We start from the raw sequence: 25,913 nt of genomic DNA on the forward strand, positions 1-25,913 counted from the left end.
TAATCACCACTGTGGCTAACAATGAGCACAGCGCTCCTGGGGGTTAAACTCATTCAGCGTACGCTTCCCCGCGAACGTTTGCTCACCTTGGCCAAATAACTCAAGCACTGCAAAAACACAAAATCTTACCAAGTAAATTTGTTCTAGTTTCTACTGAAAATATTTTAGTTCATTTGAAATAAGACAAAACTAACTTCAAAGTAACTTTTCAGCAAGATATAAGAGCTTGTTTTAAGTCAGTAATTCCTTAATATTGCTGAAAAAATACCAAGTTATTTAACTTATATAATGGGAAAAGTGTCATGTATAAGTGAAATAATCTCCCAATGGAACTAGAACTTTTTCATCAATATTAATGAATTATTGACTTAAAATAAGCTCCTATATCTTGCTGAAAAGTTACTTTCAAGTTAGTTTTGTCTTATTTGAAGTGAACTAAAATATTTGCACTAAACTAGACCAAAAACACTTGGTAAGACTTTGTGTTTTTGCAGTGTACTGACTCCAGCAGCTGTTTTGGCTGCAGGGTTGCTCCTGAACTAATCGCACCTGGAGCTGAAAGTTTCGATCCTCAAGTAGATTTTGGACGTTCTTAAATCTGCTAATAAGCTGTACAAACTTGAACAGGCAAACTTTAGTTTTATAATGGAGAACAAACAAAGCCATTATTTTTCAAATACTCAAATTTGGGACCAAGTAAAATTTAAAACTGTACATTTCATGTTTGAAGTAAGAAACCATCAACTTCAAATACATAAAAATATATACAAAAGGCCTAAAATGCTGATTTTAAAAATTAATCTATAATTGTACATATAAAGATGAGAATGTTATGAGTATGAGAGGGGCAGAAAATCATACACTGCAAAAACACAAAATCTTACCAAGTATTTGGGGTCTAGTTTTGTGCTAAGGTTTATATGTGTGGTTAGTCTGAAATAAATTAATCATTCATTCAAACAGCACCAACTCTTCACTTACTTGATGCAATTATCACTAAAAATTCATTTTTTGTGACGCCCTCTGACAGAGTGGCACCCTGGGTGGTGCGCCATTTCCTCCTTATCAAAAATCACCTCTGCACCTTTTAGACGAAGCTCTGTTCTGTCTGTAGTTTCTGTGAGATTTTTAATAACGGCGCTAAGGGATTAGCCAAACCGTTTTTATAGACAGGGTAGATTGTGAGACGGCGATGAGCGATTGGTTTTACTTTAAACAAAAAGCTCTGGGAAGGAAATTGAAGGGGATGGGTTTTCCTCCTGTCCCTGCAGACTCAATGGGCTCTGCTCATAATTTAATCTGCTGCAAATCTACAACCGCTGTGCAAGTCTTTGTGCTGCAGTTTCACCAGAAAGTGGTTCAGATTTGAAAGAACCTCAGGAGAAAAAGGGTAGATAAAAGAGGATGTGTGTGTTAGAGAAACGAGGTGACTCGGCTAAAAGATGGAAGAGCCAATAAAAAAATAATTTGACACATTGCACTGAGATGACAAGGTGACCTTGCTGCCTAAAAAAAGCGTATTTTAAAAAGCTTTAAGTAAAATGCAACACAGATAAAGTAAATCTTACTAAAAGATGGAGTGAACTCTGCTAATGGCACTTCTTGAAGAAAACAAGCCAGATCATGCATTTGTAAACAGCATTTCCTTCACAGACAATAAGGTCAGTAGATGAAGTTAAATGGGAGCAAATAGACACCAAGTTAACAAGAAAATGATCATAAAGTCAACAGAGACGTGATACAAATGTATTAATGTTAAAATCAAGCAGAAAGATCTGAGCCTTTACATGCTGATACAAATGATCACTAACGGATTGTTGTTGCATTTTAGGAAATAAAATAATTAATTTCTCATTTAGAAAATGTATTTATTTACATCTTTTAATGTATTTCTAACATAGTACAAAATGGTTAATTAAAAATCTGTAGAATGTGCCAATTTTTTTTGTATCTAATTAATAAACTACGAAAAGTAGCTTCAGCTCTAGCTTTAGCTCTCCCAGCAGGCTAAAATGAGACTGTTATTATTCTGCTGTCTTGAAAATATGAATAATTTTATTTATTTAATGTCTGACAGTGAGGAAAAATGGTTCATGCATGTAAATATCTGATGAACAGAATAATGAAAGGTCCAAAAAGCTCATTCTGTTCTGAAACACAAAACAGAAAGAGGAAAATAAAAGATTTTTCTGGTTGAACTGAGAGTTCACTTTGACTAAATGGATAAATCCGGATGGTTGCTGAAATGGGCAGGAGGCAGTCCAAAATTCAAAGTCTGATTTATGTCACAGCAAAGCTAAGAGGGTGTTTTCCACTGTTTGATTTGCATACAAACCAAAAAAAAAAAGTTAAAAACCTGAAAATAAAAATATGGTAGTCTAGGAAAACAACTTTCAAGACTCAAATTAGATTTAAATGCACAATAACAGCACAGTCTGCATCACGCATTGAACCCAGCATCATTATTCTCACGCTGCATTGTGCCTGTGCATCCTTAACGGAGCACATGATCACAAATGTCTGACAAAGACCACTTCATCAGCTCATGTCTCCGCTCGCCACAGGCCCCTGGCTCTCCTCCACTGCGAAAATATCTTCCAAACCGCATAAATATTTATGTCCATTAATAGTAAAGAGGCAGCACGAGTAGATGCATAATGCTCCGTGCTGGTCCTTATTTTCGGCGGGGAGATGCACTCCAACTGCCACGACGTCTCTGTCGCCATGACAACGGAGTCGAGCTCTCCATCGGAGCAGGACTCGGTTGTCCCCGCCGAAACCAGCAGCAGCACGGGTTGTTATGTGGAAGAAGTGCTGCGGCGACATGAATATTAATGCTGATTTGCAGCTACTTGAGCGTCTGGAGGACATGTGTTCTCAGATGTAAGGCACTCTGCAGCGCGTCTGAACAGGCTGATGTCAAAAAAGTGGAAGAGAACATGATGGGATGACCTCTGACCTTCTTGGAAACGTTGTTACCAAGCACACAACACTTTGACCATATTGACCCTTAGCAACTACGTCACTTAATCATTCAAAATGTCGGAAGTGAGGGATGAGAGTCTTGAAAAGAGCGACTAAAATTGTTTTGCCAGTTTGTTCATGGTTTCAACTTCTTCGAGTCGAACTAATTTGTCTGTGGTCGTAACTCACCTGGTTGGGGCTCACAGACGGCGGTATTTACAAGAGTTACAAAGAGCTAGCTTAGAAACCGGCCCGAACCGCCTCCCTCCTGACGTGTTGACCAAAGTACCACTTTTCCTGAATTTACACCACATGATTTAAATCACTATGTCATAAAAAGTGTTTCATTAAAAACGTACAAAAGACGAGATGCTAACCAGTTTTTTTCGTACATGCTAGGCTACATGACGGCGCGGCACCGTTTCCATGGTTACCAACGGTTAGACGGTAACCTTCTCCATAACACAATATTTGACATATTTCTACTTATAAAGTATATTAACGTTAATCTTCTTACCTTTAAAAAGTGTTCGCTGCAAATCCGCGATTTCACCGAGGGCTGACAGTCATGATTAACGGCTGATATCCATCACCGCCGTATCTTTCCTCATTAAAAGTCATAAAACAAAAGTTTGGTTTCTATCCTTCTCTGTTTCTAAAGCCGACTGCGCTGCATCCTACGACCATTTTTAAAGTAAAATCAACTAAATAAAAGCGATTTTAGGAAACGGATGCCTGTTTTTAGACTGGCTTTAAAGGAGCGCATTGGTTGTTTTGACATCCGTCATGGCGGAGTGGGCGGAGTTCTGGAGAGCGTGACGTCACGTGCAAAAGGTCAACAAAGAGCAAGTGTGCTTGGTGAGGCATTTCCATTCCCAATGCCAGTGTTGTCCAACTCCAAAATATTGTCTTAAGGCAGGATTGTCCATTTGTGGTCCCTTAGTCCGTAATTCAAGAATGGAGCATATTTGCAATTATTTTGAGATTTTCACAGACAAATAAAATCTTCTTAAATACTTATTATTCAGATACAAGACAGTATTTAACTGTATTAGCAATGTTTTCATAGATTACACTTTTTTAAAACCAACAAATGCTGCGCAATTTAATTTAATTTCCATTTATGATTAATAATGAATTTTTGAATTTGAACTGAACAACCTTTGTTGCAAAAATGTAAATACAACAAAGTTTAAAAAGAAAAAAATAAGACAATAAAATCCCCAGACCTCCAAAATGCTTTTGAAAATATTTACGTCATTTAATACTGCAACTGTGCAAGACCTAATTTATATTTTGGATCAACAATGATTTAAAGACTCCAAATTCTCTGTTTTATTAAATTAGTATCTATTTAGTATGGTAAAGACATGAAAACAACAAATGTCTTAAGAAACTCACCTTTAATTAAAACAAAATGAAGTGTTCTCAACTTGACAATTTTCACCCCCATGGTAAATAGTCTGCATACCACTGTCTTAAGGAGTTTTATTGTTCTGGAACGCGAGACGAGAGAATTTTAAAATAAATACTTGGGACTGAACAGACGGCACATAAACAAACAAATAATTGCAGCTTTACTTCACTGCTGTCCGCACAAACACGCTGCTGCTGGTGCTGCTGCTCTGGGCTTTATTCTGTCAAAACATTGAAGTTTTCCGTCCGCGGACATGATGTCTGCTTGCTTTGACGTCTCCTCTGGGAGATCCAGCCGTTCTGCTATATAAAAGATGGATGGAGAACAAAGGTATGTTTCAGCTGGAGATGGAGGATGATACACAAACAAAAGACAGGAAAACACCGATAAAGCTGAGGTGTGCCTCAGAAAACAGAAATGCAGTGTTAGCTCCGAGAGAGATTAGCGGGCCACCCAGCAGGAGAGATTTCCCCCAGCTTACTGTCTGACTGCTTTCAAGGTAACACGACTTTTTCTTCCAGCCTCCTTCGGGTTCCTCCTGCAAAAATAACAGTAACATTTACTCACCGTATGAACAAAACATATAATGTCGATCGGAGTCCATTTCAAACCAAAACATGAAGGAAAACTGATCAAAGGCTGCGTTCACACTGCAGCCTGAAGTGACTCAATTCCGATTTTTGGGCAATTCCAATTTTTTGCCGGGGCCGTTCACACTGCCAGTAAATGCGACTTGTATGTGTTCTGCAGTGTAAACGGGCAAACGACCTGAAAGTGTCCCGCATGCGCAGTAGAGGGCGCAATAGCGTCAGCGTTCTCAGTGTTCTGCCAACCGCCATGAAAAGAAGAAGTGCTCAGTGTTTGCGGAAGTAAACATAGAGGCTAACGGTGGAGGTTAGCTTACATATTTGAAGTTGTTGTCCGGCCGGAGCAGCCTATTAACAACTTAATCCTCATATATTCTGCCATGGTTGTTGTTTTTCTTCCCGCTTGCGCGTATCAGGACGCAGAATAGTGAGATTTGTTGAGAATCAGTAACGTTCAGTTCGGATGAATGCGACCTGGACGTTAGGTCGCATTTGAATCGGATAGTATCGGATATGGGTCACATTCGAAAAAGAATCCGACCTGTGCTGTTCACACTGCCATGAAAAGATCGGATACAGGTCGCATTATGTCAAAAAAAATCGGAATTGAGTCACTTCAGGCTGCAGTGTGAACGCACCCAAAATCACTCTGGAACATGAGTCAAACTCAAGGCTTGTGGGCCAAATCCGGCCCGCCGTAGCTTTTTATGTGGACTTCTAGATACCAGACTAAACATTAAGTTATTATGTTATCAAGTTGATATAGTTTTTATCTGTTTACTGCCAAATTATATAAATCAGTCCCTCAAGTTTCTTCAGAATTATCATGGAAATTCATGCAAAAATCAACAAATCCCTACACTTTTTTGCGCCAATACATAATTGAGAGTTTATTGCAAATTCTTCTCAAAAATTGTCAAAAACATTCTTACTTGTACTAAACATCTGCCTCAGCCTTAATTGATGTCAAATTATAGTCCATGATCTACAAAGCGAGTAATAAAAAGTCGCATTTACTTTCATAAATAAGTGCAAATATTTCCAAATTAGTACCACAAACACTTTGATTTTTATTGAAAAAAATCACAAAAGGCATCACGAAATCCTGGAGAGACGGAAAATATGTTCAGTAATATTATTTAATTTTAGGATTTCATAGATATTTTAACAGTTTGGTGAACTGTTTTTATCAATATGCATAACCAACCCTTTAAGAGCATTCATGATCTTGATTCGACCCAAAACAAAAATGAGTTTGAGGATGTATCTGCATTTTATGTTTTAAGCATTTACTATAAATACTGAAAAAAGCATGAAAAGTTGTGTGAACTATTGAACAGTTAGCTGTATAACAGCTGTTAATTCACATATTTACTGCTTGCAGTTGAGGAAGAAGAGGCATCCCCATATCATGATACCCGAGACACCGTGCTTCTCTGTGCGCTGCACGGTTTGGGGATCATCTGACAATTTATACCCAGAAAGAAAGAAAATAGCTTTCAAAAATACAGAAATTTTAGTTCCAGTGGTCTTTAGACCCGTTCAGTAAGCATCTTTTATTTAACCAGGTAAAAACCCAGTCAGATCCAGATCTCATTTTCAGAAATCTGCAACACACAACAACCTGGTAACACTGGTGACACACACTCTTCCACTGCCGATACCTTGAATATGAATTTGTAATCTATCATTTTCAGGATAATAACTCTAGAGCAGGCAGACATGATGCAGAAAGATGCCGTTTCATAAATCAAAGAAAAAAACTCACAGAACTGAATCCAATCCAAAAACATGAAGTCAAAAACCTGATGACAAATCCAAAAAGTAGTGACAAAGTTAATCACTGCATAAATGAGTAAAAACAGAGTGAACCAGAAGAGAACATGTAGTGGAACAAAAGAAAGGTGAGGTACTAATTAACAGAGCGGGAGACGCTGAATGGGAAACCAGAGCGCAGATTCAGAGGGAATATGATGGACTATATGGCAGAACAGAAACTACAGAACAATGAAAACGGATCGCAGCTCAACATGACGGCAGTTAAAATGGGACCAAGACGGGATTCTAATGCAGAAAACAACCAAAAATCAGCCTGTAACCAGGAGCAACTGGACAGGAAACAGTGTGGAGGATGTACCGGGGTTGTGAGCAAAGAGTCTTAGGAGACAAACTTGTTGACATGGAAACGATCACCTGATGGTGCAGGTCCTCCGTCTCGCCTCTTTGGACTCAGCAGACTGAAAAGCAACATGGCTTTATTTGCTTATATGGATAATTACACACAGACTGACGCTTTTTAAACCTTTATTTCTGTTAGTTGGGGTGATTTTCTGCATATATTAATAAAACCAGAGTGGGGTAGTAACTACAGTTACATTTACTCGAGTAACTTTTTGGAAAAAAATGTACTTTGAGGAGGAGACTTTTGACTTTTACTTGAGTAATTTTATTATGAAGTACCTCTAATCTTGAGTAACTTTGCTGAATGAAGAACAAACATGTTTTAACCAAAAATTCACCAGATTATAGCACACGCCTGCAATTTTTGTTAGTTTTATAAGTTTTGTATTGAAAGAAATTATTTGGAAAAATGTTCCTTTTGCAATTTTGTAATTATTTCATATGAATTATTTAAATTTTGATCTTTAAATACCAACATTTCTGCATAACCTTGTTGTCTGATTAAGTTTTAAATATTAAATGATTGACAATTTGATCAGTTACTGAGCATTTGAGTAACCGTTTTACCAAATACTTTTTGGGGCTGGGCTGTCGGTTACTGGTTACTATGGTAACCATCAACAGAACTTAATATACCGATAAATGTCTGGAGAAACGGCTTCTTCACTCAACAAAGATAAATTCAAAGAATAAACAAACACATTTTGACAAACTTTACATCTAAAATATTGTTAAAATAAAACTATGTTGCATATAGAAGAGAAGTTTTATATTTTTAACTGAATTTTAAAAATAAATTACATTTTAGGTTCTATATTTTAACTTACTGCAGTCCACCTGTATAGTTGCTTTAAGATTCTTGCATTGATTACAGATGTTTCATGTTCAGAGTAACATCTTTCAGCGCGTCTCCCACCCTGACGGGTGATTTTCTAGTTCAGGAGACGTTTGTTATGACAGAGGGTCGTCTGAGCCTGAGGACAGTGAGACAGCAAGATCCAGGACAGAAACACCCAGAAATACACAAACACACATGCCACTCATTGTAATACAGGTCGTCTATTTGGCCTGACCTAGAAATGCTGTCTGCACGAAGGCTGCTCAACAAGCTGAAACAGACTGACAGGCTCAAAACACTCCAAATCCCCCTGTTCCCTCCTCTGCTCCCCCTTTAAAAGCCTGGATTAACTCAAAAACAAGAAAAAAAAATACACATGTAGAGAGAAATTCACAGTATGTCTGAAGGTACATTTTTTATGTTATAACAAAACACAGAACAGATACGGGTGGAGGGCCGTAGCTGATCCAAATTGAAGCTGCTGAGCGTGAGGTTGTCAGCAAAAGAAATAATTAGCTCCAGCATGTCTGTGGCTTTTTCTCTGTGACTCTGTATGAACCGCACAACACGGCCAAAAGAAAGCTGGTAAACCATGGAAACAACATCTACCAGCAGAGAGAGATATGGATACGCTCCCTCTCTTCTGCCTGTGTTTGTCTTTCCTCCTTCTGGAGGGACTGTCAGAGTCTTAGGGGCGATCTCAGTGCATCAGCAGAGGAACAAGAGGCAGGCGGATGCTGAGGCAGAAGGATGTTTTGAAGGTGAAGAGGGTGAAACGTCCCACTGCAGCAGATCTGTTTGCAGACAAGGACGTGGCACGGGCATTCGCCTAGATTGCACGTTTTGGGTATTTTGGGTCATGTCAAGATCATATATGACTTGACCCAAAAGGGACGGTTGTGCCGGAATATATTGATAAAACACATTAGCAAAACTGTTAAAGTATTAATAAATCATTTTCTCTGCCTTTGAAAAGTTCTTAAAATGAAATAATGTTGACCATCTATTCACAGTAATCAGTTCCTCCAGAATTTTAAAAATAATTTGTGATTTTTTTGCAATCAAATTCGCATATTTTGAAATATTTTCAAGAATCTTTGCAATATGCACTTATATAAGACATTAATTGTGACTTTTGTTACCCACCATATTGATCATGGACTGTAACTTAACATTAAGGCTGAGGGAGCAGTGTTGTAAAGGTAGTAGTGGAAATCCAACCCAAAGTTTTCATCCAAAGTTTTGCTTTTAATGTAATTTTTTAGTAATAGGATACAAAAACATCCGGTGGTTTTTACTAAAATGCAGACCTGGGAACTTAAGTGGCCATAAACTGTTCTTGTAACTAAAAAGAGACAAAAAAAAATCCAAAAAGAGATAAAAAAAAAATTTAGGATATGATTTGCAGTTTTTTTTTTTTTTTTGCTAATCTGACAAACATGTAAGATCCTTTTTTGTTTTACGTCTACAAAGAAATACAGATATCTGTCTGCTTTGCTTATTTCATTAAAATATTATACGTTTAGTTTATTTAGCAAGTAAAACATATATATAATTTTTCCAAATATATATAAAAGTACTAAAAATTTTGTGACCCCAGGTCTAGTTGCAACTTGACATTTTTGGCCCACATGTTAAAGAGTTTGGAAACCACTGCTGTAGGTTCTTTACTTCTGTTCATTGCAGACTAGATCAGTGGTCCGCGGGCGCCCCCTAGAGGTCCGCAAGGCATTACACGTAAACGACCGTTAATTTGCCGTGACGTCACCTCAAAGTGCGAGGCTAGAGCTAGCTTACCAAAGGATTGTGTTTTAAAATAATAATGGGTAAGTGGCGTAAAACCAAGGCACTCAAAAGAAAAACTGAAGATATTGGTAGAAAGAAAACAACGTCAGGATTACTTATACGATCGGAGGAAGTCATTCCTGCTGAGCTTTGATGTGTCGTTCACTAGCGATTCGATTCTTTTGAACGGCTCTTCGTTGTCTAAATTTCAACTACCCCTAAAATGTTACTAATGCACATAACACAACTTCTTTGTTGATTTCCATGTGTTTGACATCATTAGAAAGCTTAGAATCTGTTCATACTCAAAAAACCCTGAATAAATTTGTTCATTTGCAAAACCACCATTCTCATTAAGTTGAACAAAACTAAAAAACAAGTAGTGAGTTATAGTTCAAGTTAGGTGGTCTGTGAGTCTTTGTTAAATGTATTAAGAGGTCCTCAGCCTTAAAATGTTTAAGGACAAAGTGCTTTTGAGGCTTTTTCTGGCTTTCACTGATACACAAGACCTCTCTAGAATTTGGAGTAGCACAGCAAACCTCTTGCTGTTCACTAGTGTTTTTTTCTTTTTTACTGGTCCACTCTCTCCTCACCCTCCTCATCTCCTCATGCCTCCATCCGCTCTCCACTTGCCAGTGTGACAGCGGCGCTCAGGCAAGCTCTAATCTAAACCAGATGAGCTAGAAAAACACACGCTTCCACCGCCGGTTGCTTTCCCCATTAAGAAGCCCGTCATTTCTGCCTCCAATCACAGAGCAGACTCCTGAGGTTCACCAGAGAGACTGCATATTTAACAACGCGGACAAGCCAGAAAAACTCTTCTCGGAGTGATTTAGAGCGACATTCGGTGATGACGGCGAAGCAGCGTTCTGCCATGTGGCACTCTGAGCTAAAATCATGGCACCTGTTGCGAAAGCACCGCTAAATCATGCTGATCTCTTTTCAGGGAAGTTTTTTGTTGTTGTTGTTGTTGCAAGCTAACGACTAGTCAGGGCTGAAGCTTTCACTCAGGACTGACTGAGGCAGAAACACGCCACGTCTCGAGGGGGACGGTTCTTGTCCCATCTCGTCACTTTTGCTCCTGCTTTTACAGACCGCAAAGCGAACGGCAAACATGCCGGGTTAGCAGTGAAGCAGAGGAGGCATTGGGAGGGCAGTAAAGCAGGAAAAAAAATCAACTGTGCTGCTGATTTATTGAGAGAGATAACCAACTTGCATGACAAAACAAGTGCTCTAAACCACAACTGCAATTTTAAGCAATCTTCTTTTGAAAAGAGGAAAAAGAAATATGTGAGAACAGACCTTTCCAAAGTAAAGAACGGGAGTCAGTACAATGGAGACGTTTGTTCAAGAATAATTTTATATAATTATGGACCTATAAAGTATTTTAGTAGTTTGCATTTCACTTGTCGACAGCAGGAAACTGAAGAAAACCTGAAAACCCATGACCCAGTCCGTTTATTTTCTGTAACCTTTTAACCCTTGCAGGGTTCCTTTTGCCCGTTTCCAGAGGACATCCTGAATGGGTCGGCATTCCGTTCCAGAAAAACCTAGAGACCCACGGCCTAGTGGGGATTTAGATCAGTCATTTCACCCAACATGCAGGTTTTTGGACAGTGGGAGAAGCCAGAGTGTCCTGGAAAGCACCAAACTCCACACAGAACCCAGGACCCAAAGAATATGCAAACCATAAGCTATTGGCATTTTAAACAGCTCAACTTGTCATTCAAATATAAAGCTGCATGTAGTTTTTACAAAAATTATTTTGTTATACATTTGTTGAAATGATCACTATGTTATGACAGTACAAAATAAGAGAGAGAATCTCCAGGTTCTGCTTACAACATGGTTCTCGCAGAGTATTTGATCATTCTTCTCTGAATTGAATAATTTATTTCTATTGGATGGTTTCCTGCAGATCCGACTCCTATAGAGTCCCACACTGGGGAACTGGATTCTGGACTTCCTGACCAACCGACCTCAGACTGTCAGGCTCCACAACACCATCTCGTCCTCCATCACCCTTAGCACTGACTGCTCGGCAAGCCACCGCAGAGAGGAGGTGGAACACCTGGTGCAGAGAAAATAACCTCTGCATCAACGTGAGGAAGACCAAGGAGATAGTGGTGGTTTCCAGACGTGACAAGGATCCTCTTCGGCCGCTGTACATCAGAGGAGCAGATGGGGAGGTGAGCTCCAGCAACAGGTACCTGGTGTGCATATATCCAGCAACCTCAACTGGAGTGCCAGGAAGGCCCACCAGCATCTCCACTTCCTCAGGAAGCTGCGGAGAGCTGGACTAGGGAGCTCAGTCCTGGGGAGCTTCTATCGCTGTGTGGTGGAGAGCATTCTCTGCATTACTTGCATCTCTGTGTGGCGCGGAAGCTGCACTGCTGCTGAGAGGACGGCTCTGCAGAGGGTGGTTAAAGCTGCACGGAGGACTGCGTGAAGCAGCCTTCCCTCCATCGTGGACCTCATCATAGCACGATGCAGCAGGAGAGAGCTCCACATCATGAAGGACTCCACCCAGCCGATCCTCTCAGGCAGGAGGCTGAGGGAAGACTTCTTCATCTGGGACCCGAGGTTGAATTTCGTACCACAAGCAAACAATTGCGAAATGGTATGACAATAAAAATTCTTGAATCCCTGAAGATTGTCCGCAAATTTTCAATAGCGTCGATGTCTGGGATTAGGGATTATTTTCAAACTGCGTCCAGGTGTTAACTTTAGCTGTATTCTTTCTTTCTGCAATTCATTTGATTTGGCTGTGAGATGCTTGACATTTAGTAATTTATTTTTAGGTTTGAATCCTTGTAGAACGTAATATGCAATATCAAAGTCAAATGAAACTTTAGGATTTAACATGAAAATAATATAAATAATATTGGTCCCTGCTTATGTTTTCAACATGCTTTGCACAGAAATGCAACACATAATAAAGGTTGAGCCGGTCTGTTATGTGACTGAGGTCCATAAATCAAACTTCCTTTCTCTCCTGAATTTGTGCAAGTGTATTTTTAACTTTCCCTGGAGATGGTGAGATAAATCCTGCAGCAGAGGAAGAGGTGAAAGTTCAGCCAGGCGCATCTTAGCCGGTGTCATGACTCATGCGGCAGAACCAGCTGTAATGGCTGCTCCTTCTCATCCACATGCCGTCTTACACTCCACCTTTTCCATCGCCACCCACCCACCCACCTCCAGCTCAGAGCGGAGGGTGCGAAAGACGGAGACGGCAAAAGTTCAATAAGCAGCGCGACGTAGGAGGTGAGGAAAAACATTTAGAAAGCGAGAAAAGAAAAAAAAGTTTCCTCAGAGTGCGACTCCTCGTTTCTCAGGACACATCTGAGTTAATAACAGCGGCAGGAGAGAGAGCAGAGTCAGTATCGCACAGTAACACGCTCAGCAGCGAGCCCCACATGAATCAAAATGACAAAGGCAATCTAGCGACAAATTCTCTCACGCTGGCTATAAACGACTCGGCTCCCCGGAAGACCAGATGCGGCGAAGTGCCGGCTGGGAAAACGAGGGAGTGAAATTTAAGAAATAAAACTCAATTACTCAGGTGAACAGCCTCTACAACGTTGCCGCTTACTCCCTCCAGTGGAGTTGATCACATTCTGGTTTACTGGACTCGTCATGTGGGTTTTGGCTTTATGTGAGGTGGAATGGTTTCACAGAGCCATCTCAGAAGAGAGGCCGTTCTGTCAGGAAAGGTCAGGTGTGCGCCATGATCCCTGCAGCTGAAAGATGACCTGAAAGCTAAAATCCACAGATTGAGGTAGAAAACATCAATTTAACTCACTGCAGTAAGTGAACTGGTCTGCCAGGTAAACACGTCTTGGAGTGGGATAGAGGAAGCACATCGTTTTAAAATGATGAACTTAATATTTTGAAATTGAAAACGAAACCGCAAAGTCTCTTTTCTTTCGCTGTTAAAAGCTGCATTTTATTTACTAACCAGAGGCGTTTACAGACTGTGGTAGGCTATACTTCCTAAGAACATGCATATCACTAGCTTCATAATAAAAATGATCAGAGATATCAAACTCTGTTATTGAAGAAATCTGGATCATTTCGAAGAACATTTCTTCAAAACATAAGTCCTTCCGGTGCAATTTATGCAGAAGTTTTACATTGAGAAGTGTCGGCCTATTTCAACTAATTTTTTTAAGAGCTTTAACACATTTATATATTTTAAGTGGAGTAGCAATTATGTCGACTTCTCAAATAAGTCACTGCAGCTTGAAGCAGTTTTCTCCCAAGTTGAATCAAATGTTCAACTTGGGAACATTTAAATGTTTGTGCGTTTAATTGGATTCACAAATAATCTAATCTGAACTGCAAAAACAAAATCTTATCCAGTACTTTTGCTTAGTTTCTAGTGGAAACAATATATGGAGAGACTTACATTCTCTGTTTTATTTAGTTGTTTTTGGTTCCTAAATTACTTTAAATTTAATTTGAACCTGTCTAGTCACCCCAGGGCAAAATGGTTGACTATACCCCATTTTGCCCTTCTTTTTTTTAAAGATTTTATTGTCATTAATTTCCTTTTTTGACAGGTAGCAATAAGTAAAAATGTGGAAAGAGGAGAAAGGAAGATATGCAGTAAAGGTTTTGAGGTCAGGAATTGAATCCAAGATGGCCGCCTGCTCCGTCGCCAAACCACACGATGTCCCCATTTCGTCCTTTTTTTGCTTTAAGTCCCAACCATGCATTAATTGCCAGAGGGATGTTTTTACCAGACAACTCATTATTGACAAAGTAATTTTTAATAATCTACTATACAGACATTAGTTTAAATGACTAATTTCTGATATTCAAGGTTTTCAATAATATATGGAAACATATTACTGGCAAATGTCTTGAGATTCAAATTAATCATACGCGGATCAGAAGAAAAATAAATGGAAATAGGGTGTAATACAAAGTGTCCAGAAAACAATATCCTATATAGATGAAATTTAAACATTTATTTTATCTTTTTGAGCAATAATTCATGAAAATCCACCAACTACACAACAGTTTCAATGTGGCCTAAAAATGGAAGTACAAATAGACGGAACAGAAATATGCCAGACTGAAATTCAGTCAACTGACAGAGGGTCAAAGTGACCCAAAGCATTCAGAGCTTGCTATGGTGTGAAAACAAGAACATACTAAATGGCTTGCAGATGGCCAAACCTGAGGGATTTGATTACCGACCATTACAGATCTATCACGTTGTGTAATTTAAATGGAAGGACAATAATCTTTCTGTATGATAATCCACCCAAACTCCTGATGGAAGAACTATCTACAGTTAAAAATGATGTGGAGTGACAGCCAGGTGAAGGTGAGAGAAAGAGGTTAAAGTTTTAGTTTAGTCAGATCCCAGGTGCAGCCAGAGTCTCTTTACACAGAAAACCTTTTATGGCTTGGACGTAGACGCACCCCACAGTCCAGTTACCCCCTCTCTGCCTGTTCCCGCCTCATAAAGGCCTTAGCTGGTCTCACATGAATCTTTTGTCCGGTGGATCAGTGATTGGCTGAATCCTTGGAAATAAAGGCTGTAACTTCAAAGGGTGAAGCGGTTCATTGCCTCACAGATGAGCTCATCCTTTCCAGCTGTGTGGTCAGCGTACGGAGGCCTCCTCCTCATCCAAGACACCAAAAATTACCTGGGCCTGAGCCATCACAAACAAACGATGAAATATGGCCAAGATGTGTCAAAAGGCCCTCGGCTGTCAGGTGAGGAAAAATCAAGGAAGAATAAAAATGAACCTGAAGGTTCTCCAATGGGGCAATGAGGAGAGTAAAAAAAAGCTGAATTAACTCTTAATGCTTCAATATTCCAGTGAAAACTTAATTTATTTATATCTACAAACCAACATATCATGTTTATGAGCTACAGCGGACTGACAGGAAGTTGACCGAATACCGTCCATGATCATTTTCCTGAAAATAAAAAATGTTTTCTGACTTCTTTAAAATATAACACATGGCGGAGGAAAAATAATTACGACATCTGACAACTTATTTGCTTTCACAGTCTCCTGTGTGCAGCTAAAAGTGCAAAACAGACCGTTTATCCAGTTGCTGAGCACATGTTCGCATTAGTTACTCAAGCACGAGGGTGGATCAAGAAACATGCAATACCTCAATACGTTTTGCATGTAATGCCAGTTTTTAACTCTTAAATCACAAGCCTCTCCTGGTTTGTGTCGACCAATGCAGTGTGCATGTGGCGAAATTAAAAAAGTAAACTTCGACGAGCAATCGGTTAAAGCAAAATTTTAAAAATAACCTTGATTTGGTTCTGACCCCACAGTAGAGAAGATGTAAAGCTTGGTATCAGTTGAAAAATCGTACTAAAAGTGGTGTGAACATCTGGCGATAAATGCATGCTTTCACAAAGCGCTTTCATCCAGATAAGGACGCTTTTCTGGAAAGGCTTGGCAAGCATGAGCGAAAGCTGCCTCCAACTTCCTGCACTGATAAATATGTGAAATTTTATCAATGACTGTAAGAAGCTGTTTACATTTTCTACAGATGATGTATGACTGTATATCACTAATTTTACAACAGTGTCCAAGTGTGACCACAGTCTCCGGCGATGCGGTCTGGACAGAAGCTGTGTTTGCTTGTGGTTTGTTGAGTTTAGTTTCCCCTCGGCGGATGGAGGTCAGATGAAGTCGTGATGGGAGCAGAAGTGGTTCGACCCACCACCTGACCTCTGCTGCTCCTCTCTCTGCCTCCAGGCTGATTCTGCAGCCACTCGGCAAAAAGGAAAGAGCGAATGAACGACGTGACAGAAGCACGTTTACAGCTGATTGTCTGGTAATGAAGCGTGATTACTGAGACACTGAAACGGTTCATCCTAATTAGAAGCACTTGGAACTAGCAGCAGGTCCAGTTCGCTCAGTGTAATCACAACATCGACTGTTTTTTCCTTTACAAACTTCCACCAACACTTCAGATAAACTTTAAGCTTTACCGTCTGCCAAGGGGTAATTTGCTTTGCAGACAGCAAGAACAAATTGCAGATAAATACATAACATAAAGGAAAAAAACGGTAATAAAAATACTCCACAACATCCATGTTGCACACAGAACAATTATATACCATCACAGTTTGTTTTGGCTTATCTCAAATTATTAATGAGACCTAACATTTATGCCTTTTTCACTGTAAAACCCCAAATCTTACCAAGTATTTTTAATCTAGTTGCTAGTGCAAATATCTTAGTACACTTGAAATAAAACAAAACTAACTTACAAGTAACTTTCCAGCAAGAAATATGAGCTTGTTTTAAATCAATAATTTCTTAGTATTGATGAAAAAGTACTTGTTTCACAGGCAGATTATTTTATAACATGGGAAAAATGTTTTATGAGTGAAATAATCTGCCGGTGGAACTAGAACTGGGTTGCTAGGTGACGTCCTGGGCTTGGCTGGGGTTGCTAGGTAACCGCAAAGCACCCATTGGTAGTGACATAAGTGAACTAATCTGCCACAGTTGACTTAAATTGCATTTTCAAGGCAGGGGGTGGACTTTCAAATTAAACCACCTTCAGATGTTTTACAGTGTATTAGCCTCAGAGGTCAAGCGGTTGTCAATGATTGGCCACAGTCCTGGTCATCAAGCAAAGGCAATTACAGAGTCATCAGCAAACTTCATAATGTTCCTGTCCTTAGCTGGACTGTGACACCAATTAGTGTAGAAATTAAAGTGGTGGAAGGACGCAGACCTGAGCAGAGTCAGTGCACACTTTGACTTTTGCTAGTCGCACACAGAGCATCTTACGCAAACCTAAAAACATTCCAGGACATTTGTTTCTGCTTATGCATCTGGCTGATGTTTTAATCTTCCATCTCTTTTATGAAGTTTGGCTGTGCCAAAAAAAGTTACGACCTCCAACAGTTTGAACGAAAGAACATTAGTTGTACCTTAATTGTTTTTTCTCTCCTCTTTTTAATGAATATCTGCACATGAATTCTCTGACTGGATGGATTAAAACTTCCTTTTGGAGTGAGCAGAGCAGAAAACCTCAGATGTTCTCCCCATGAACTCATCCTTCAGCCTGCTGAGCTAAAACATCTGTGTTCCTTCGTTTCTCTCTGCAGTTTTCCACTGAGTCCTCAAAAGTGAGATCCCCTCAGGATTTTGTTGGTGAACAACACATGGTGCACATAGGAACATGAATGGGCTCAGAGTGGAAGTGTGTAAAGCAGAAGTAGTTCATTTTACTGGTACTTCTGTTTATTTGGTCCAAGCCAATTGCTATTTCACATTAATAACCCTCACTCAATCACCTTTTAGTATCCTAGAAAGCTATTCATCAAGTCCAATAATCTTTTAATAAATTTGGAGAACTGTGAAAAATCCAGAGTTGTAAAGTAAAAATGTAGAAGTACTTTGTTACAGTTAAAGGAATCCAAGATTAGTTGAACATGTTGGCATAAATAAGTTGTAATTTTCCTATTAACTAAAAATTGTTGTTTGTGATGCACCACAACTCATAATTACTTCAAAAATTTATATATTTTGTTATAATTTTTAACCCCTGGAGGTCGCCATTTTTTCACTTGCTGGGTTGTTGACGCGTTTTGGTCCATTCTGTACTGGAATCTACAGAGTAAACACAGGTAGGCTAACTTTACCCGAGTTGTTTTTATGCATGTTGCATTTGACAGGTGTAATTTTAGATAATGCCACACTGTGTCACTATTGGCTGTAATTTAAAACAAACAAACAAAACAAAACAAAAAGATTTAAAAAAAGCAGTGAGGTGAATCTGGATGCTTCCCACATAAAAAAAAAAAAAGAAGAGCGCAGTGAGATAGAGCCGGATCTGAACACAACTTCTGAAGGACCTAATTTGTGTTCTCAACATTTCTCTCCAGAAGACTTGGAGTAATTTGTGTGAGCAAATCTGACAAGGGTTCTAACAGGTGATTGTTACATTAACAAGCTAAAAATAAATGCCGTGCTGACAGTTTTTATCCACAGAGTGCCTAAACCCCGCTGCCACCGGGGCGAAAAACGCTGGGAGAAACATCAGACAGACAGCACTGGAAGCTCTTTAAATGCTAATGGAGCTCTGCAGCAGTAGTACTGGCGGCACTACTGCCTCCCCAGATGAAGACCAGACTGGACACAGAGCTTCGAAAGTACTTCATAGATCACACAGTCCAACCAGAGGCAAGTGTCATTCATTGTTTCATTCATGACGCTAAAGGCAACAGCAACAAACACCAACTCTTATGACCAACTCTGTCCTCTGACTGGTCCTTCTCCTCATCATCACCTCTTATGATTTCCAGATGCCCATTGATTTCAACGTGCTCCAGTTCAATTTGAAAAGGCCTAAAGACGTTACTCATCCCTTTGTGGCTAGAGGGAGTTAGCGCAGTTGGACCATTAGTCGTCATTTACCCAGAATGCATTGCAGCGTGAATAACATGGCAATATTCGTGTCACAATATTTTATAAACATGTATTAAAACTAAGCAGCCTACAGCATTATTACTGTATCTAAAGGAAATATTTCTCAAATAAAGTCTATTGTCACAACTAATCATGCATCATTTTAAGTAGGTTTTTCAGGTATCAGTACTTTTTACTTTTACTCTGGCATCTGTTTATCTTGTTATAACTAACGTTGCTCTTCAAACTGAAAGTCCTTTCTTTAACATTCTGACAGAAATTTAACATGTGTTCATTCTCTCACTACATCACTGGTGGTTTGTTGTTTTTAAACCATGTTCCTTTTGAACATGCTTACTTATTAGATTTGGCTAAAAAGTTACAAGCATCCAGTGATAGAACATTTATTTCAGTCTTTAGGGACTCGAGACCAGAATTGGATTTTGAAATTAAAGATTTGCGACTTGGTTAAAAAAAAAAAAAGTCCTTGTATTTATCTCTAGTTGAAGGTGAAACCACTCTGCTGTGTTTTTGCAGAATTTGCCTGAAAACAGACAGAATCCCTGCTGGCTGAGTCCAGGAAAAACACGGCGAAGAGAGCAGCGGCAAGATGGAAACGGAGAAAATTAGCAAAATACGGGAGAAGAGCGGGGTGTGGTGGGGGGGAGGACGCCACAGACACCCACAGCAGGGGGGCATGCTGTTCTCCGTATTAGACTGTCAATGAATCTCATTAACATGGCTTCTCTAATCAGCAGCTGCGAATGTTCGTCTGAAGGCCATCCACCTCCTTCCTTGCATTCTGATTACTCTGATGCGTAAATCTACTGTTGCTTTTTCCTCTTATATCTAAAAGGGTTTGAATTAAACTCTTTGAGAGAGGCGTCTGAGTTGCTCTGCGTTTCCATTATGTCCGCTGGGCTTTCCTTTTATGTGAAACGCAGCAGGCTGCCATGTTGAAGATATCCACGGTGCCCTTGTCACATCGTGACAGGCTCGTTTTCCATCATTTCCACTCAGCAAGCAGCTGAGACAAATGAGGGCTCAAGCTGGAAAGTTTTTCCACATGACAGCATTTTGAAAAAAAAAAAAAGGATATTAAAAACCACAATGCTAAAAACCTCAGTGAATTTGCACAGTACAAGTCCAAGAAAGAAAACATAACCAATAGGACAAAAATTTCTACAATAAAACGGATTGGAGAAAAGAAAAGAATTAAAAAAGGTAACATAAAAAATAGTGAGTAGAAGAAAAAAAGGACTATTGATAGGAATAGCCTGATCATTTCTGCTCAACTGCAATTAAAAGTCGAGCTACACAGATCCTTCAAAGTATTAGCTGCAGTGATACAAAAATGTCACGAAGAACATCTAGAAACACCTCGAGCTTCTTCTGGGAACACGATTCTGTAAAAGTTTTACCAGATATTAAAGTGTCGGCCTATTTAAGCACTTCAAAACCTTAAAATCAACTATGAAATGGTAAATTAGGTTTGATTTAGCCAATTCATCTGAAATGGTAAAAGCTAGACTACCACGCTGACCCGTTTATCAAACTTTACGTTTCTAGACCGAACGTGTCGGCAAAGACAGTTTTATAAGTCAAATTTGCAGAACCGTAATATTTTGCACTATCTGAAAAAAAGAAACAGTTTCTGAAAGAGGAGACGTTGCACTTGAACTGATCCGACTGAAATCTCATCATCTAAGAATGATTTTGTGCAAAAAAAATGTAATGAACATGTTTTGTGTCGACCAGAGACCTATCGTACTCTGTTAAAGGAAGCATAGAATATCAGCTTTAAAATAAGTATCAGATTAAAGTGTTTTAAATTCAACCATTTTCATTGTTGAAATATGGCAATCATGTATTGTTTTTGTCCACTTCAGCATTTTGTGCCAGTATGTGAACTATAATTTGGGATTGGAAGGTCATAGAGGTTCAGCCTTAAAGGTGTCCGTGAACATATGTGTCACAGGAACCCCATCAGCATTCGCTTTGCTCATAAAGCAGGAAGGTCTGGCTCCATACAGGGCCTTTTTCACGTTTTAATTTGCCCTGTGCTTTTCCGTAATGAGACGGACTCAATCTTGGGCTCAACAGTGAACGTGATATTTGACTGTCTTCTGAGGAATTTGCGTGGCAGAAGATAAAACGGGAGATTCGGAGGTTGGAGGCAAACAGACGTGCCAGACGCATTCCCAGGACCACACATGTTCATTCTTTATTCAGAATCAAATTCTGCCAATACTGGGAAATCTGGATTCCACAGCTTTAAAAGCAACCGGAGCCGATTCCTCCATTTCATCTCTAAGGGTGACAAAAAGGAGCTACTGGAGCTTTTTAAACCCCTAACTTAATTTATAGACACTCAATCTGCAACAGTTCTGACTCCCATCATCGGATCCAAAGTGATTTACAATCTACTTGCTAATTTTTCTCAATTTTCACTCCTCAGCAACTTTGTTCCAATTCCCGTGAAAGCTTGGGGTGTATTCAGATAGGATAAATAAATCAAGCGCAGACCCAACAGAGAGCAGGGAAAGCGACTGGAACGAGCAGCATGGAACAGAAACAGGCATATAGTGAAGACGCTGGAGCTTTTCTGCTGCATGAGAGGCGGACGGCTTCTCGCTCACACAGACTCCCAGATCTAATTGAGTCAGCTGATGTTTAAGGTGGGATTTACTGAGTAAATGTTTATAGAGGCATCACAGCTCTTCCCGCCACAGCCACAGATGTGGCAATGTCCCAAGAACCTCCAGAGAAACCAGTTAGCAGGTTTGCACCAGGTGACAGCGCTCATCTATACGCTACCAAGCTGCTAAACGATCACACACTAGAAAATTACATTTCCCCACACAACCCCAGTAATTTCTAACACTGAAATGATCTGCCGTTAGGCAAGTTCATGAAGTGCAGCACATCTGGCAAACTCGAGGCTCATGGGCCAAATCTGGCCCGCTGTAGCTTTTTATGTGGCCCTCTAGACTCCAAATTACATCAGTAAATCCCTTCAGTTTTTCACATATCTGTAAACTTCACACAAAATCAACAGATTCCCACATTTTTTCTGACTTTACTGACATTTTTTCTCAAAATTGGCCAAAAACTTTGAGCTTAAGTGACTGCTGCCTCAGCCTTACTTGATGTCAAATAAGTCATATTTAACATCATATATTAGCACAAATATCATAAAAATTCCTTACAAATATTTCTGAAACAGCGACACAGAATCTGTGATTTTGTTTGCAAAAAACCAACAAAAAAAACACAAAATCCTTGATGGACTTATCAGTGTGAAAAGATGTTCAATATTTTATTAGAAGAAACACTTACTGAATGCTGAAACAGCTGTTTGTTGATATTTTAACAGTTTAATGGGTGTTTCATTATTGGGGAATTATTTACATAAAACAAGCTCCTAAATGCAGTTGACAAGTTTCTTGTAACTTAATTCTGTCTTAATTTACGTGTACTAATATATTTGAACAAGAAACTACATGAAAATACTTGATTTTTTTGTTTTTGCAGTGTGATTCTGCATACACTTAATGCGACCGGCTGACCGACAGCCCTTGACTAAATCATTTTTACATTTCTTTGAGGTCTTCAGATCACAAGGAAGTTGGTTTGTAGGTCTAATGGTTGACGCATTCCTTCTCTGTGTTTTAGTCCGAAGAAAGCTTTCGATTTTCGGTTACAACCTAAGCCACTGACCACAGGGAGAGATTATGAATTTACCAGCCAACAAATGAGACTCTCAAAAGGCTTATGTTGTCTGAAAGCACACACAGTTGCCACCACATTTATATTCCACACACAAACACAGCCATGAAGGCTGGAACAGTTGATCCAGTATCAGCCCTGGTCCCAGTAGGTTAGCCGGAGAAAGATCCTATTAAACCGTGTAACTGCTGCAGCAGCGAGCAGAGGAGGGGGAATACACCGCTGACCTCCATCTGCTGTGGTCAGCTCGGCAGCAGAGTCAGCAGAGTCGGAGCTTATCCCGTGTCTGATAAAGAACCTGAGTTCAGAACAAATTGAGAGAGAAAAGGAAAAAGCAGAGGTGGATGGTGAGCGGCGAGAACAGCCGTCTGCAACAAATGCGCTGTGAGGCTTTCGTATCAGGGTGACAGGTGCATTATCACGGGTTAATGAGAAGCCCGGTGCTGTCTGTAGCTGCAATCAGGGGAGCGCTGCCTCCGCTGGCACCGCCATCAATCAGACCAGACAGGAAGCCTCACCCGACTGTACGGAGCCGCAGACACAGAGGTGGAGGCCGCCCGCACAAACAGCGCGAATACGCCGTCATAGTGCACATGCAGTGAGTACGCATGCGTATTAAGAGGAGCTGTCAGTTCAGCATACGCGACAAGATACCAAAAAACATAGGTCAATAAATTGTTTTTAATGATAACTAGACGCATCGTTGTTGTTCCAAAGTGTATTTAAAGCAGAGTCTAGTTGCAGCTGCACTCAACAAAACACGGCTCCGCCTGTTGATGGTCTGACTGGCTGTCAGGACGTCATACAGCTGTTAATAGTGTGTGACGTGCTTATTGAACTGAGCGACTGAAATTGTTTTCCCCAAGTTGTTTTTGCCAGTTTATTCATAGCTTCTATTTGTTCCAGTCTAATTTGTCTGTGAACGTAGCACACCTGGTTGGGGCTCACAGACGGCGGTATTTACAAGAGCTGGAAACAGCTAGCTTAGAAACCGACCCGAACCTTCTTCCTCGTGACGTGTTGATCAAATTACCACTTTGCCTGAATTCAAAACACGATTTATATCACCATGTCATAAACAGCGTTTCTGCTTTACACTGGAGCAGCATTAAAAACGTACAAAAGACGAGATGCTAACCAGTTATTTTCCATACATGCTAGGCTACATGACGGTGCGCAGCGTTGTCTCCATGGTTACTTTCTCCATAATGCGATATTTGATTGCGTATTTCTAATCACACTTATAAAATATATGAACATTAATCTTCTTACCTTGTAGAAAGTGTTCGCAGCAAATCAGGGCTGCCGGTATTATTAACGGCTGTAACTTTCCTCATTAAAAGTCATAAAATAAAATGACAAGTTTGGTTTCTAACCTTGTATGTTTCAGCAGCCAACCGCGCAGCACCCTATGACCATTCTTAAAGTGAAATCAGCTAAATAAAAGCGATATTAGCTTACAGATGTCTGTTTTTAGACTACCTTTCCGTCATGGCGGAGTGGGCGGAGTTTGGAAGAGAGTGACGTCACGTGCAAATGGCCGTCAGTTTGTTTTATGCGTCAATCTGACAACGTATGCTGACCTGACATAACCCCGGCCCACATAAGAGCTCAGCATCGGCTTATGTCAGCCCGAAGTGCTCTGATGGAGCAGCATTACCGCGTTAATTTGGTGCGGGAGATTGCGGAGTGATTATGAGGTATTTACGGACACAATGAGGGATAATTAGCACTTCAAGCACAGATCTCAGGTGTGATCATCAAACCGTGTTAACTGTACCACAGCACATAATACAGCGCCGGATGTATTCAGGTTTTAACTAGAGGCCTTGAAAGGCTTCTTTTTTTCTCCCCCCAGCTGGAGATCTTATTATAAATAATAACACAATACATTGTCCAGAGCCAAATAACAGCTTTTCACTGCGAGGATTTTTGCTTTTCTGGCTTGTTTGTCCCTTTTTCCCCTCTTTAAGGTTTACGGTAATGAGAAAGGTTATGCAGAATTTGCTTTTACTTTCGTTGCTAGGGAGACAACAAACCTGATCAAACTACTCCTACTCAATAATAAATGTTGGAATCACAAAGTTAGTTTGCACAATAAAAAAATATACAGTGTGTTTAAAAACTATTTGCCCTCTTGGATGTTTTACACTTTTTATTGCTTTTACAAATCAAACGTGATCAAAAATATGGACTCGCCTCAAGGTGACTGTAGTCGAGGTCTGGAAGGTTGCTATGACAACAGCAGATCTTTAGTGTATTGTGGTGCTAAGCCGTTCAGTGATTTATAAACTAACTACAGTATTTTGAAATCTATTCTCTGAGCTACAGGAGCCAGTGGAGGGACTTTGGTACTGGGTGATGTGCTCCAACTTCCTGGTTTTAGTCAGAACTACAGCAGCAGCCTCCTGGAGGACAATTTGTTTCCGTCGGCAAGAGAACATTTATTATCCAGCAAGATAACGACCTGGAGCATCCAGCTAATGCAGAAATGGTTTGAAGACAAGAAGGTGAACGTTCTGGAGTGGCCTAGTCAAAGTCCAGACCTGTTCACACAACCTGACAGAGCTGAAACAGTTTGGCAAGAAGAATAGAGAAAAACAGCAGCATGTAGACTCCCTGCTGTTACTGAAGCCAAAGGTGCATCTACTAAATACTGACTGGAAGGAGATGAATATTTATGCAAATATTTATTTTATGTCATTATTTAGTTGACATTTAAGGATTTATTTTGTAATTTTTTTGTCAACAAAGTCAAAACTGTAGCTTTAAAGGGTGAAACATCCAAGGGAGTGAATATGTTTCATTAGCACTGTAAACAAAAGTCAAATTTTTCAGAAAAATGCTTCAAATTCTAAACATAAATAAACCTTTTAAAGAAAACCTCAGCTAAATATTTACATTTTAACCTCAGGATTATTTGTTCATTATGACTTAATGTGAAACATTTGGCTGCCAACTATTATCAGATTCAAATAGTAGGAAGAGCTAATTAAACAAGC

The 25,913-nt window shown here is 39.8% G+C and overlaps 2 long non-coding RNA genes across 2 annotated transcripts; one reads left to right on the forward strand and one right to left on the reverse strand.

Moving 5' to 3' along the window:
* Window positions 1-399: 399 nt before the first annotated feature.
* On the forward strand, window positions 400-18,265 carry LOC107838381 (uncharacterized). Its single transcript, XR_001664436.1, has 3 exons — window positions 400-409; window positions 2,642-2,646; window positions 18,187-18,265. It is a non-coding gene; the product is annotated as an uncharacterized LOC107838381 (long non-coding RNA).
* LOC103150258 (uncharacterized) lies at window positions 4,349-24,448 on the reverse strand. The gene is made up of 3 exons (XR_477541.2): window positions 24,184-24,448; window positions 4,863-4,919; window positions 4,349-4,683 (listed from the first exon to the last, which is right to left on the reverse strand). It is a non-coding gene; the product is annotated as an uncharacterized LOC103150258 (long non-coding RNA).
* Window positions 24,449-25,913: the final 1,465 nt, after the last annotated feature.

This window comes from Poecilia formosa, unplaced genomic scaffold, assembly GCF_000485575.1.
Source record: "Poecilia formosa unplaced genomic scaffold, Poecilia_formosa-5.1.2 Scaffold246, whole genome shotgun sequence".
NCBI classification, from domain to species: Eukaryota; Metazoa; Chordata; class Actinopteri; order Cyprinodontiformes; family Poeciliidae; genus Poecilia; species Poecilia formosa.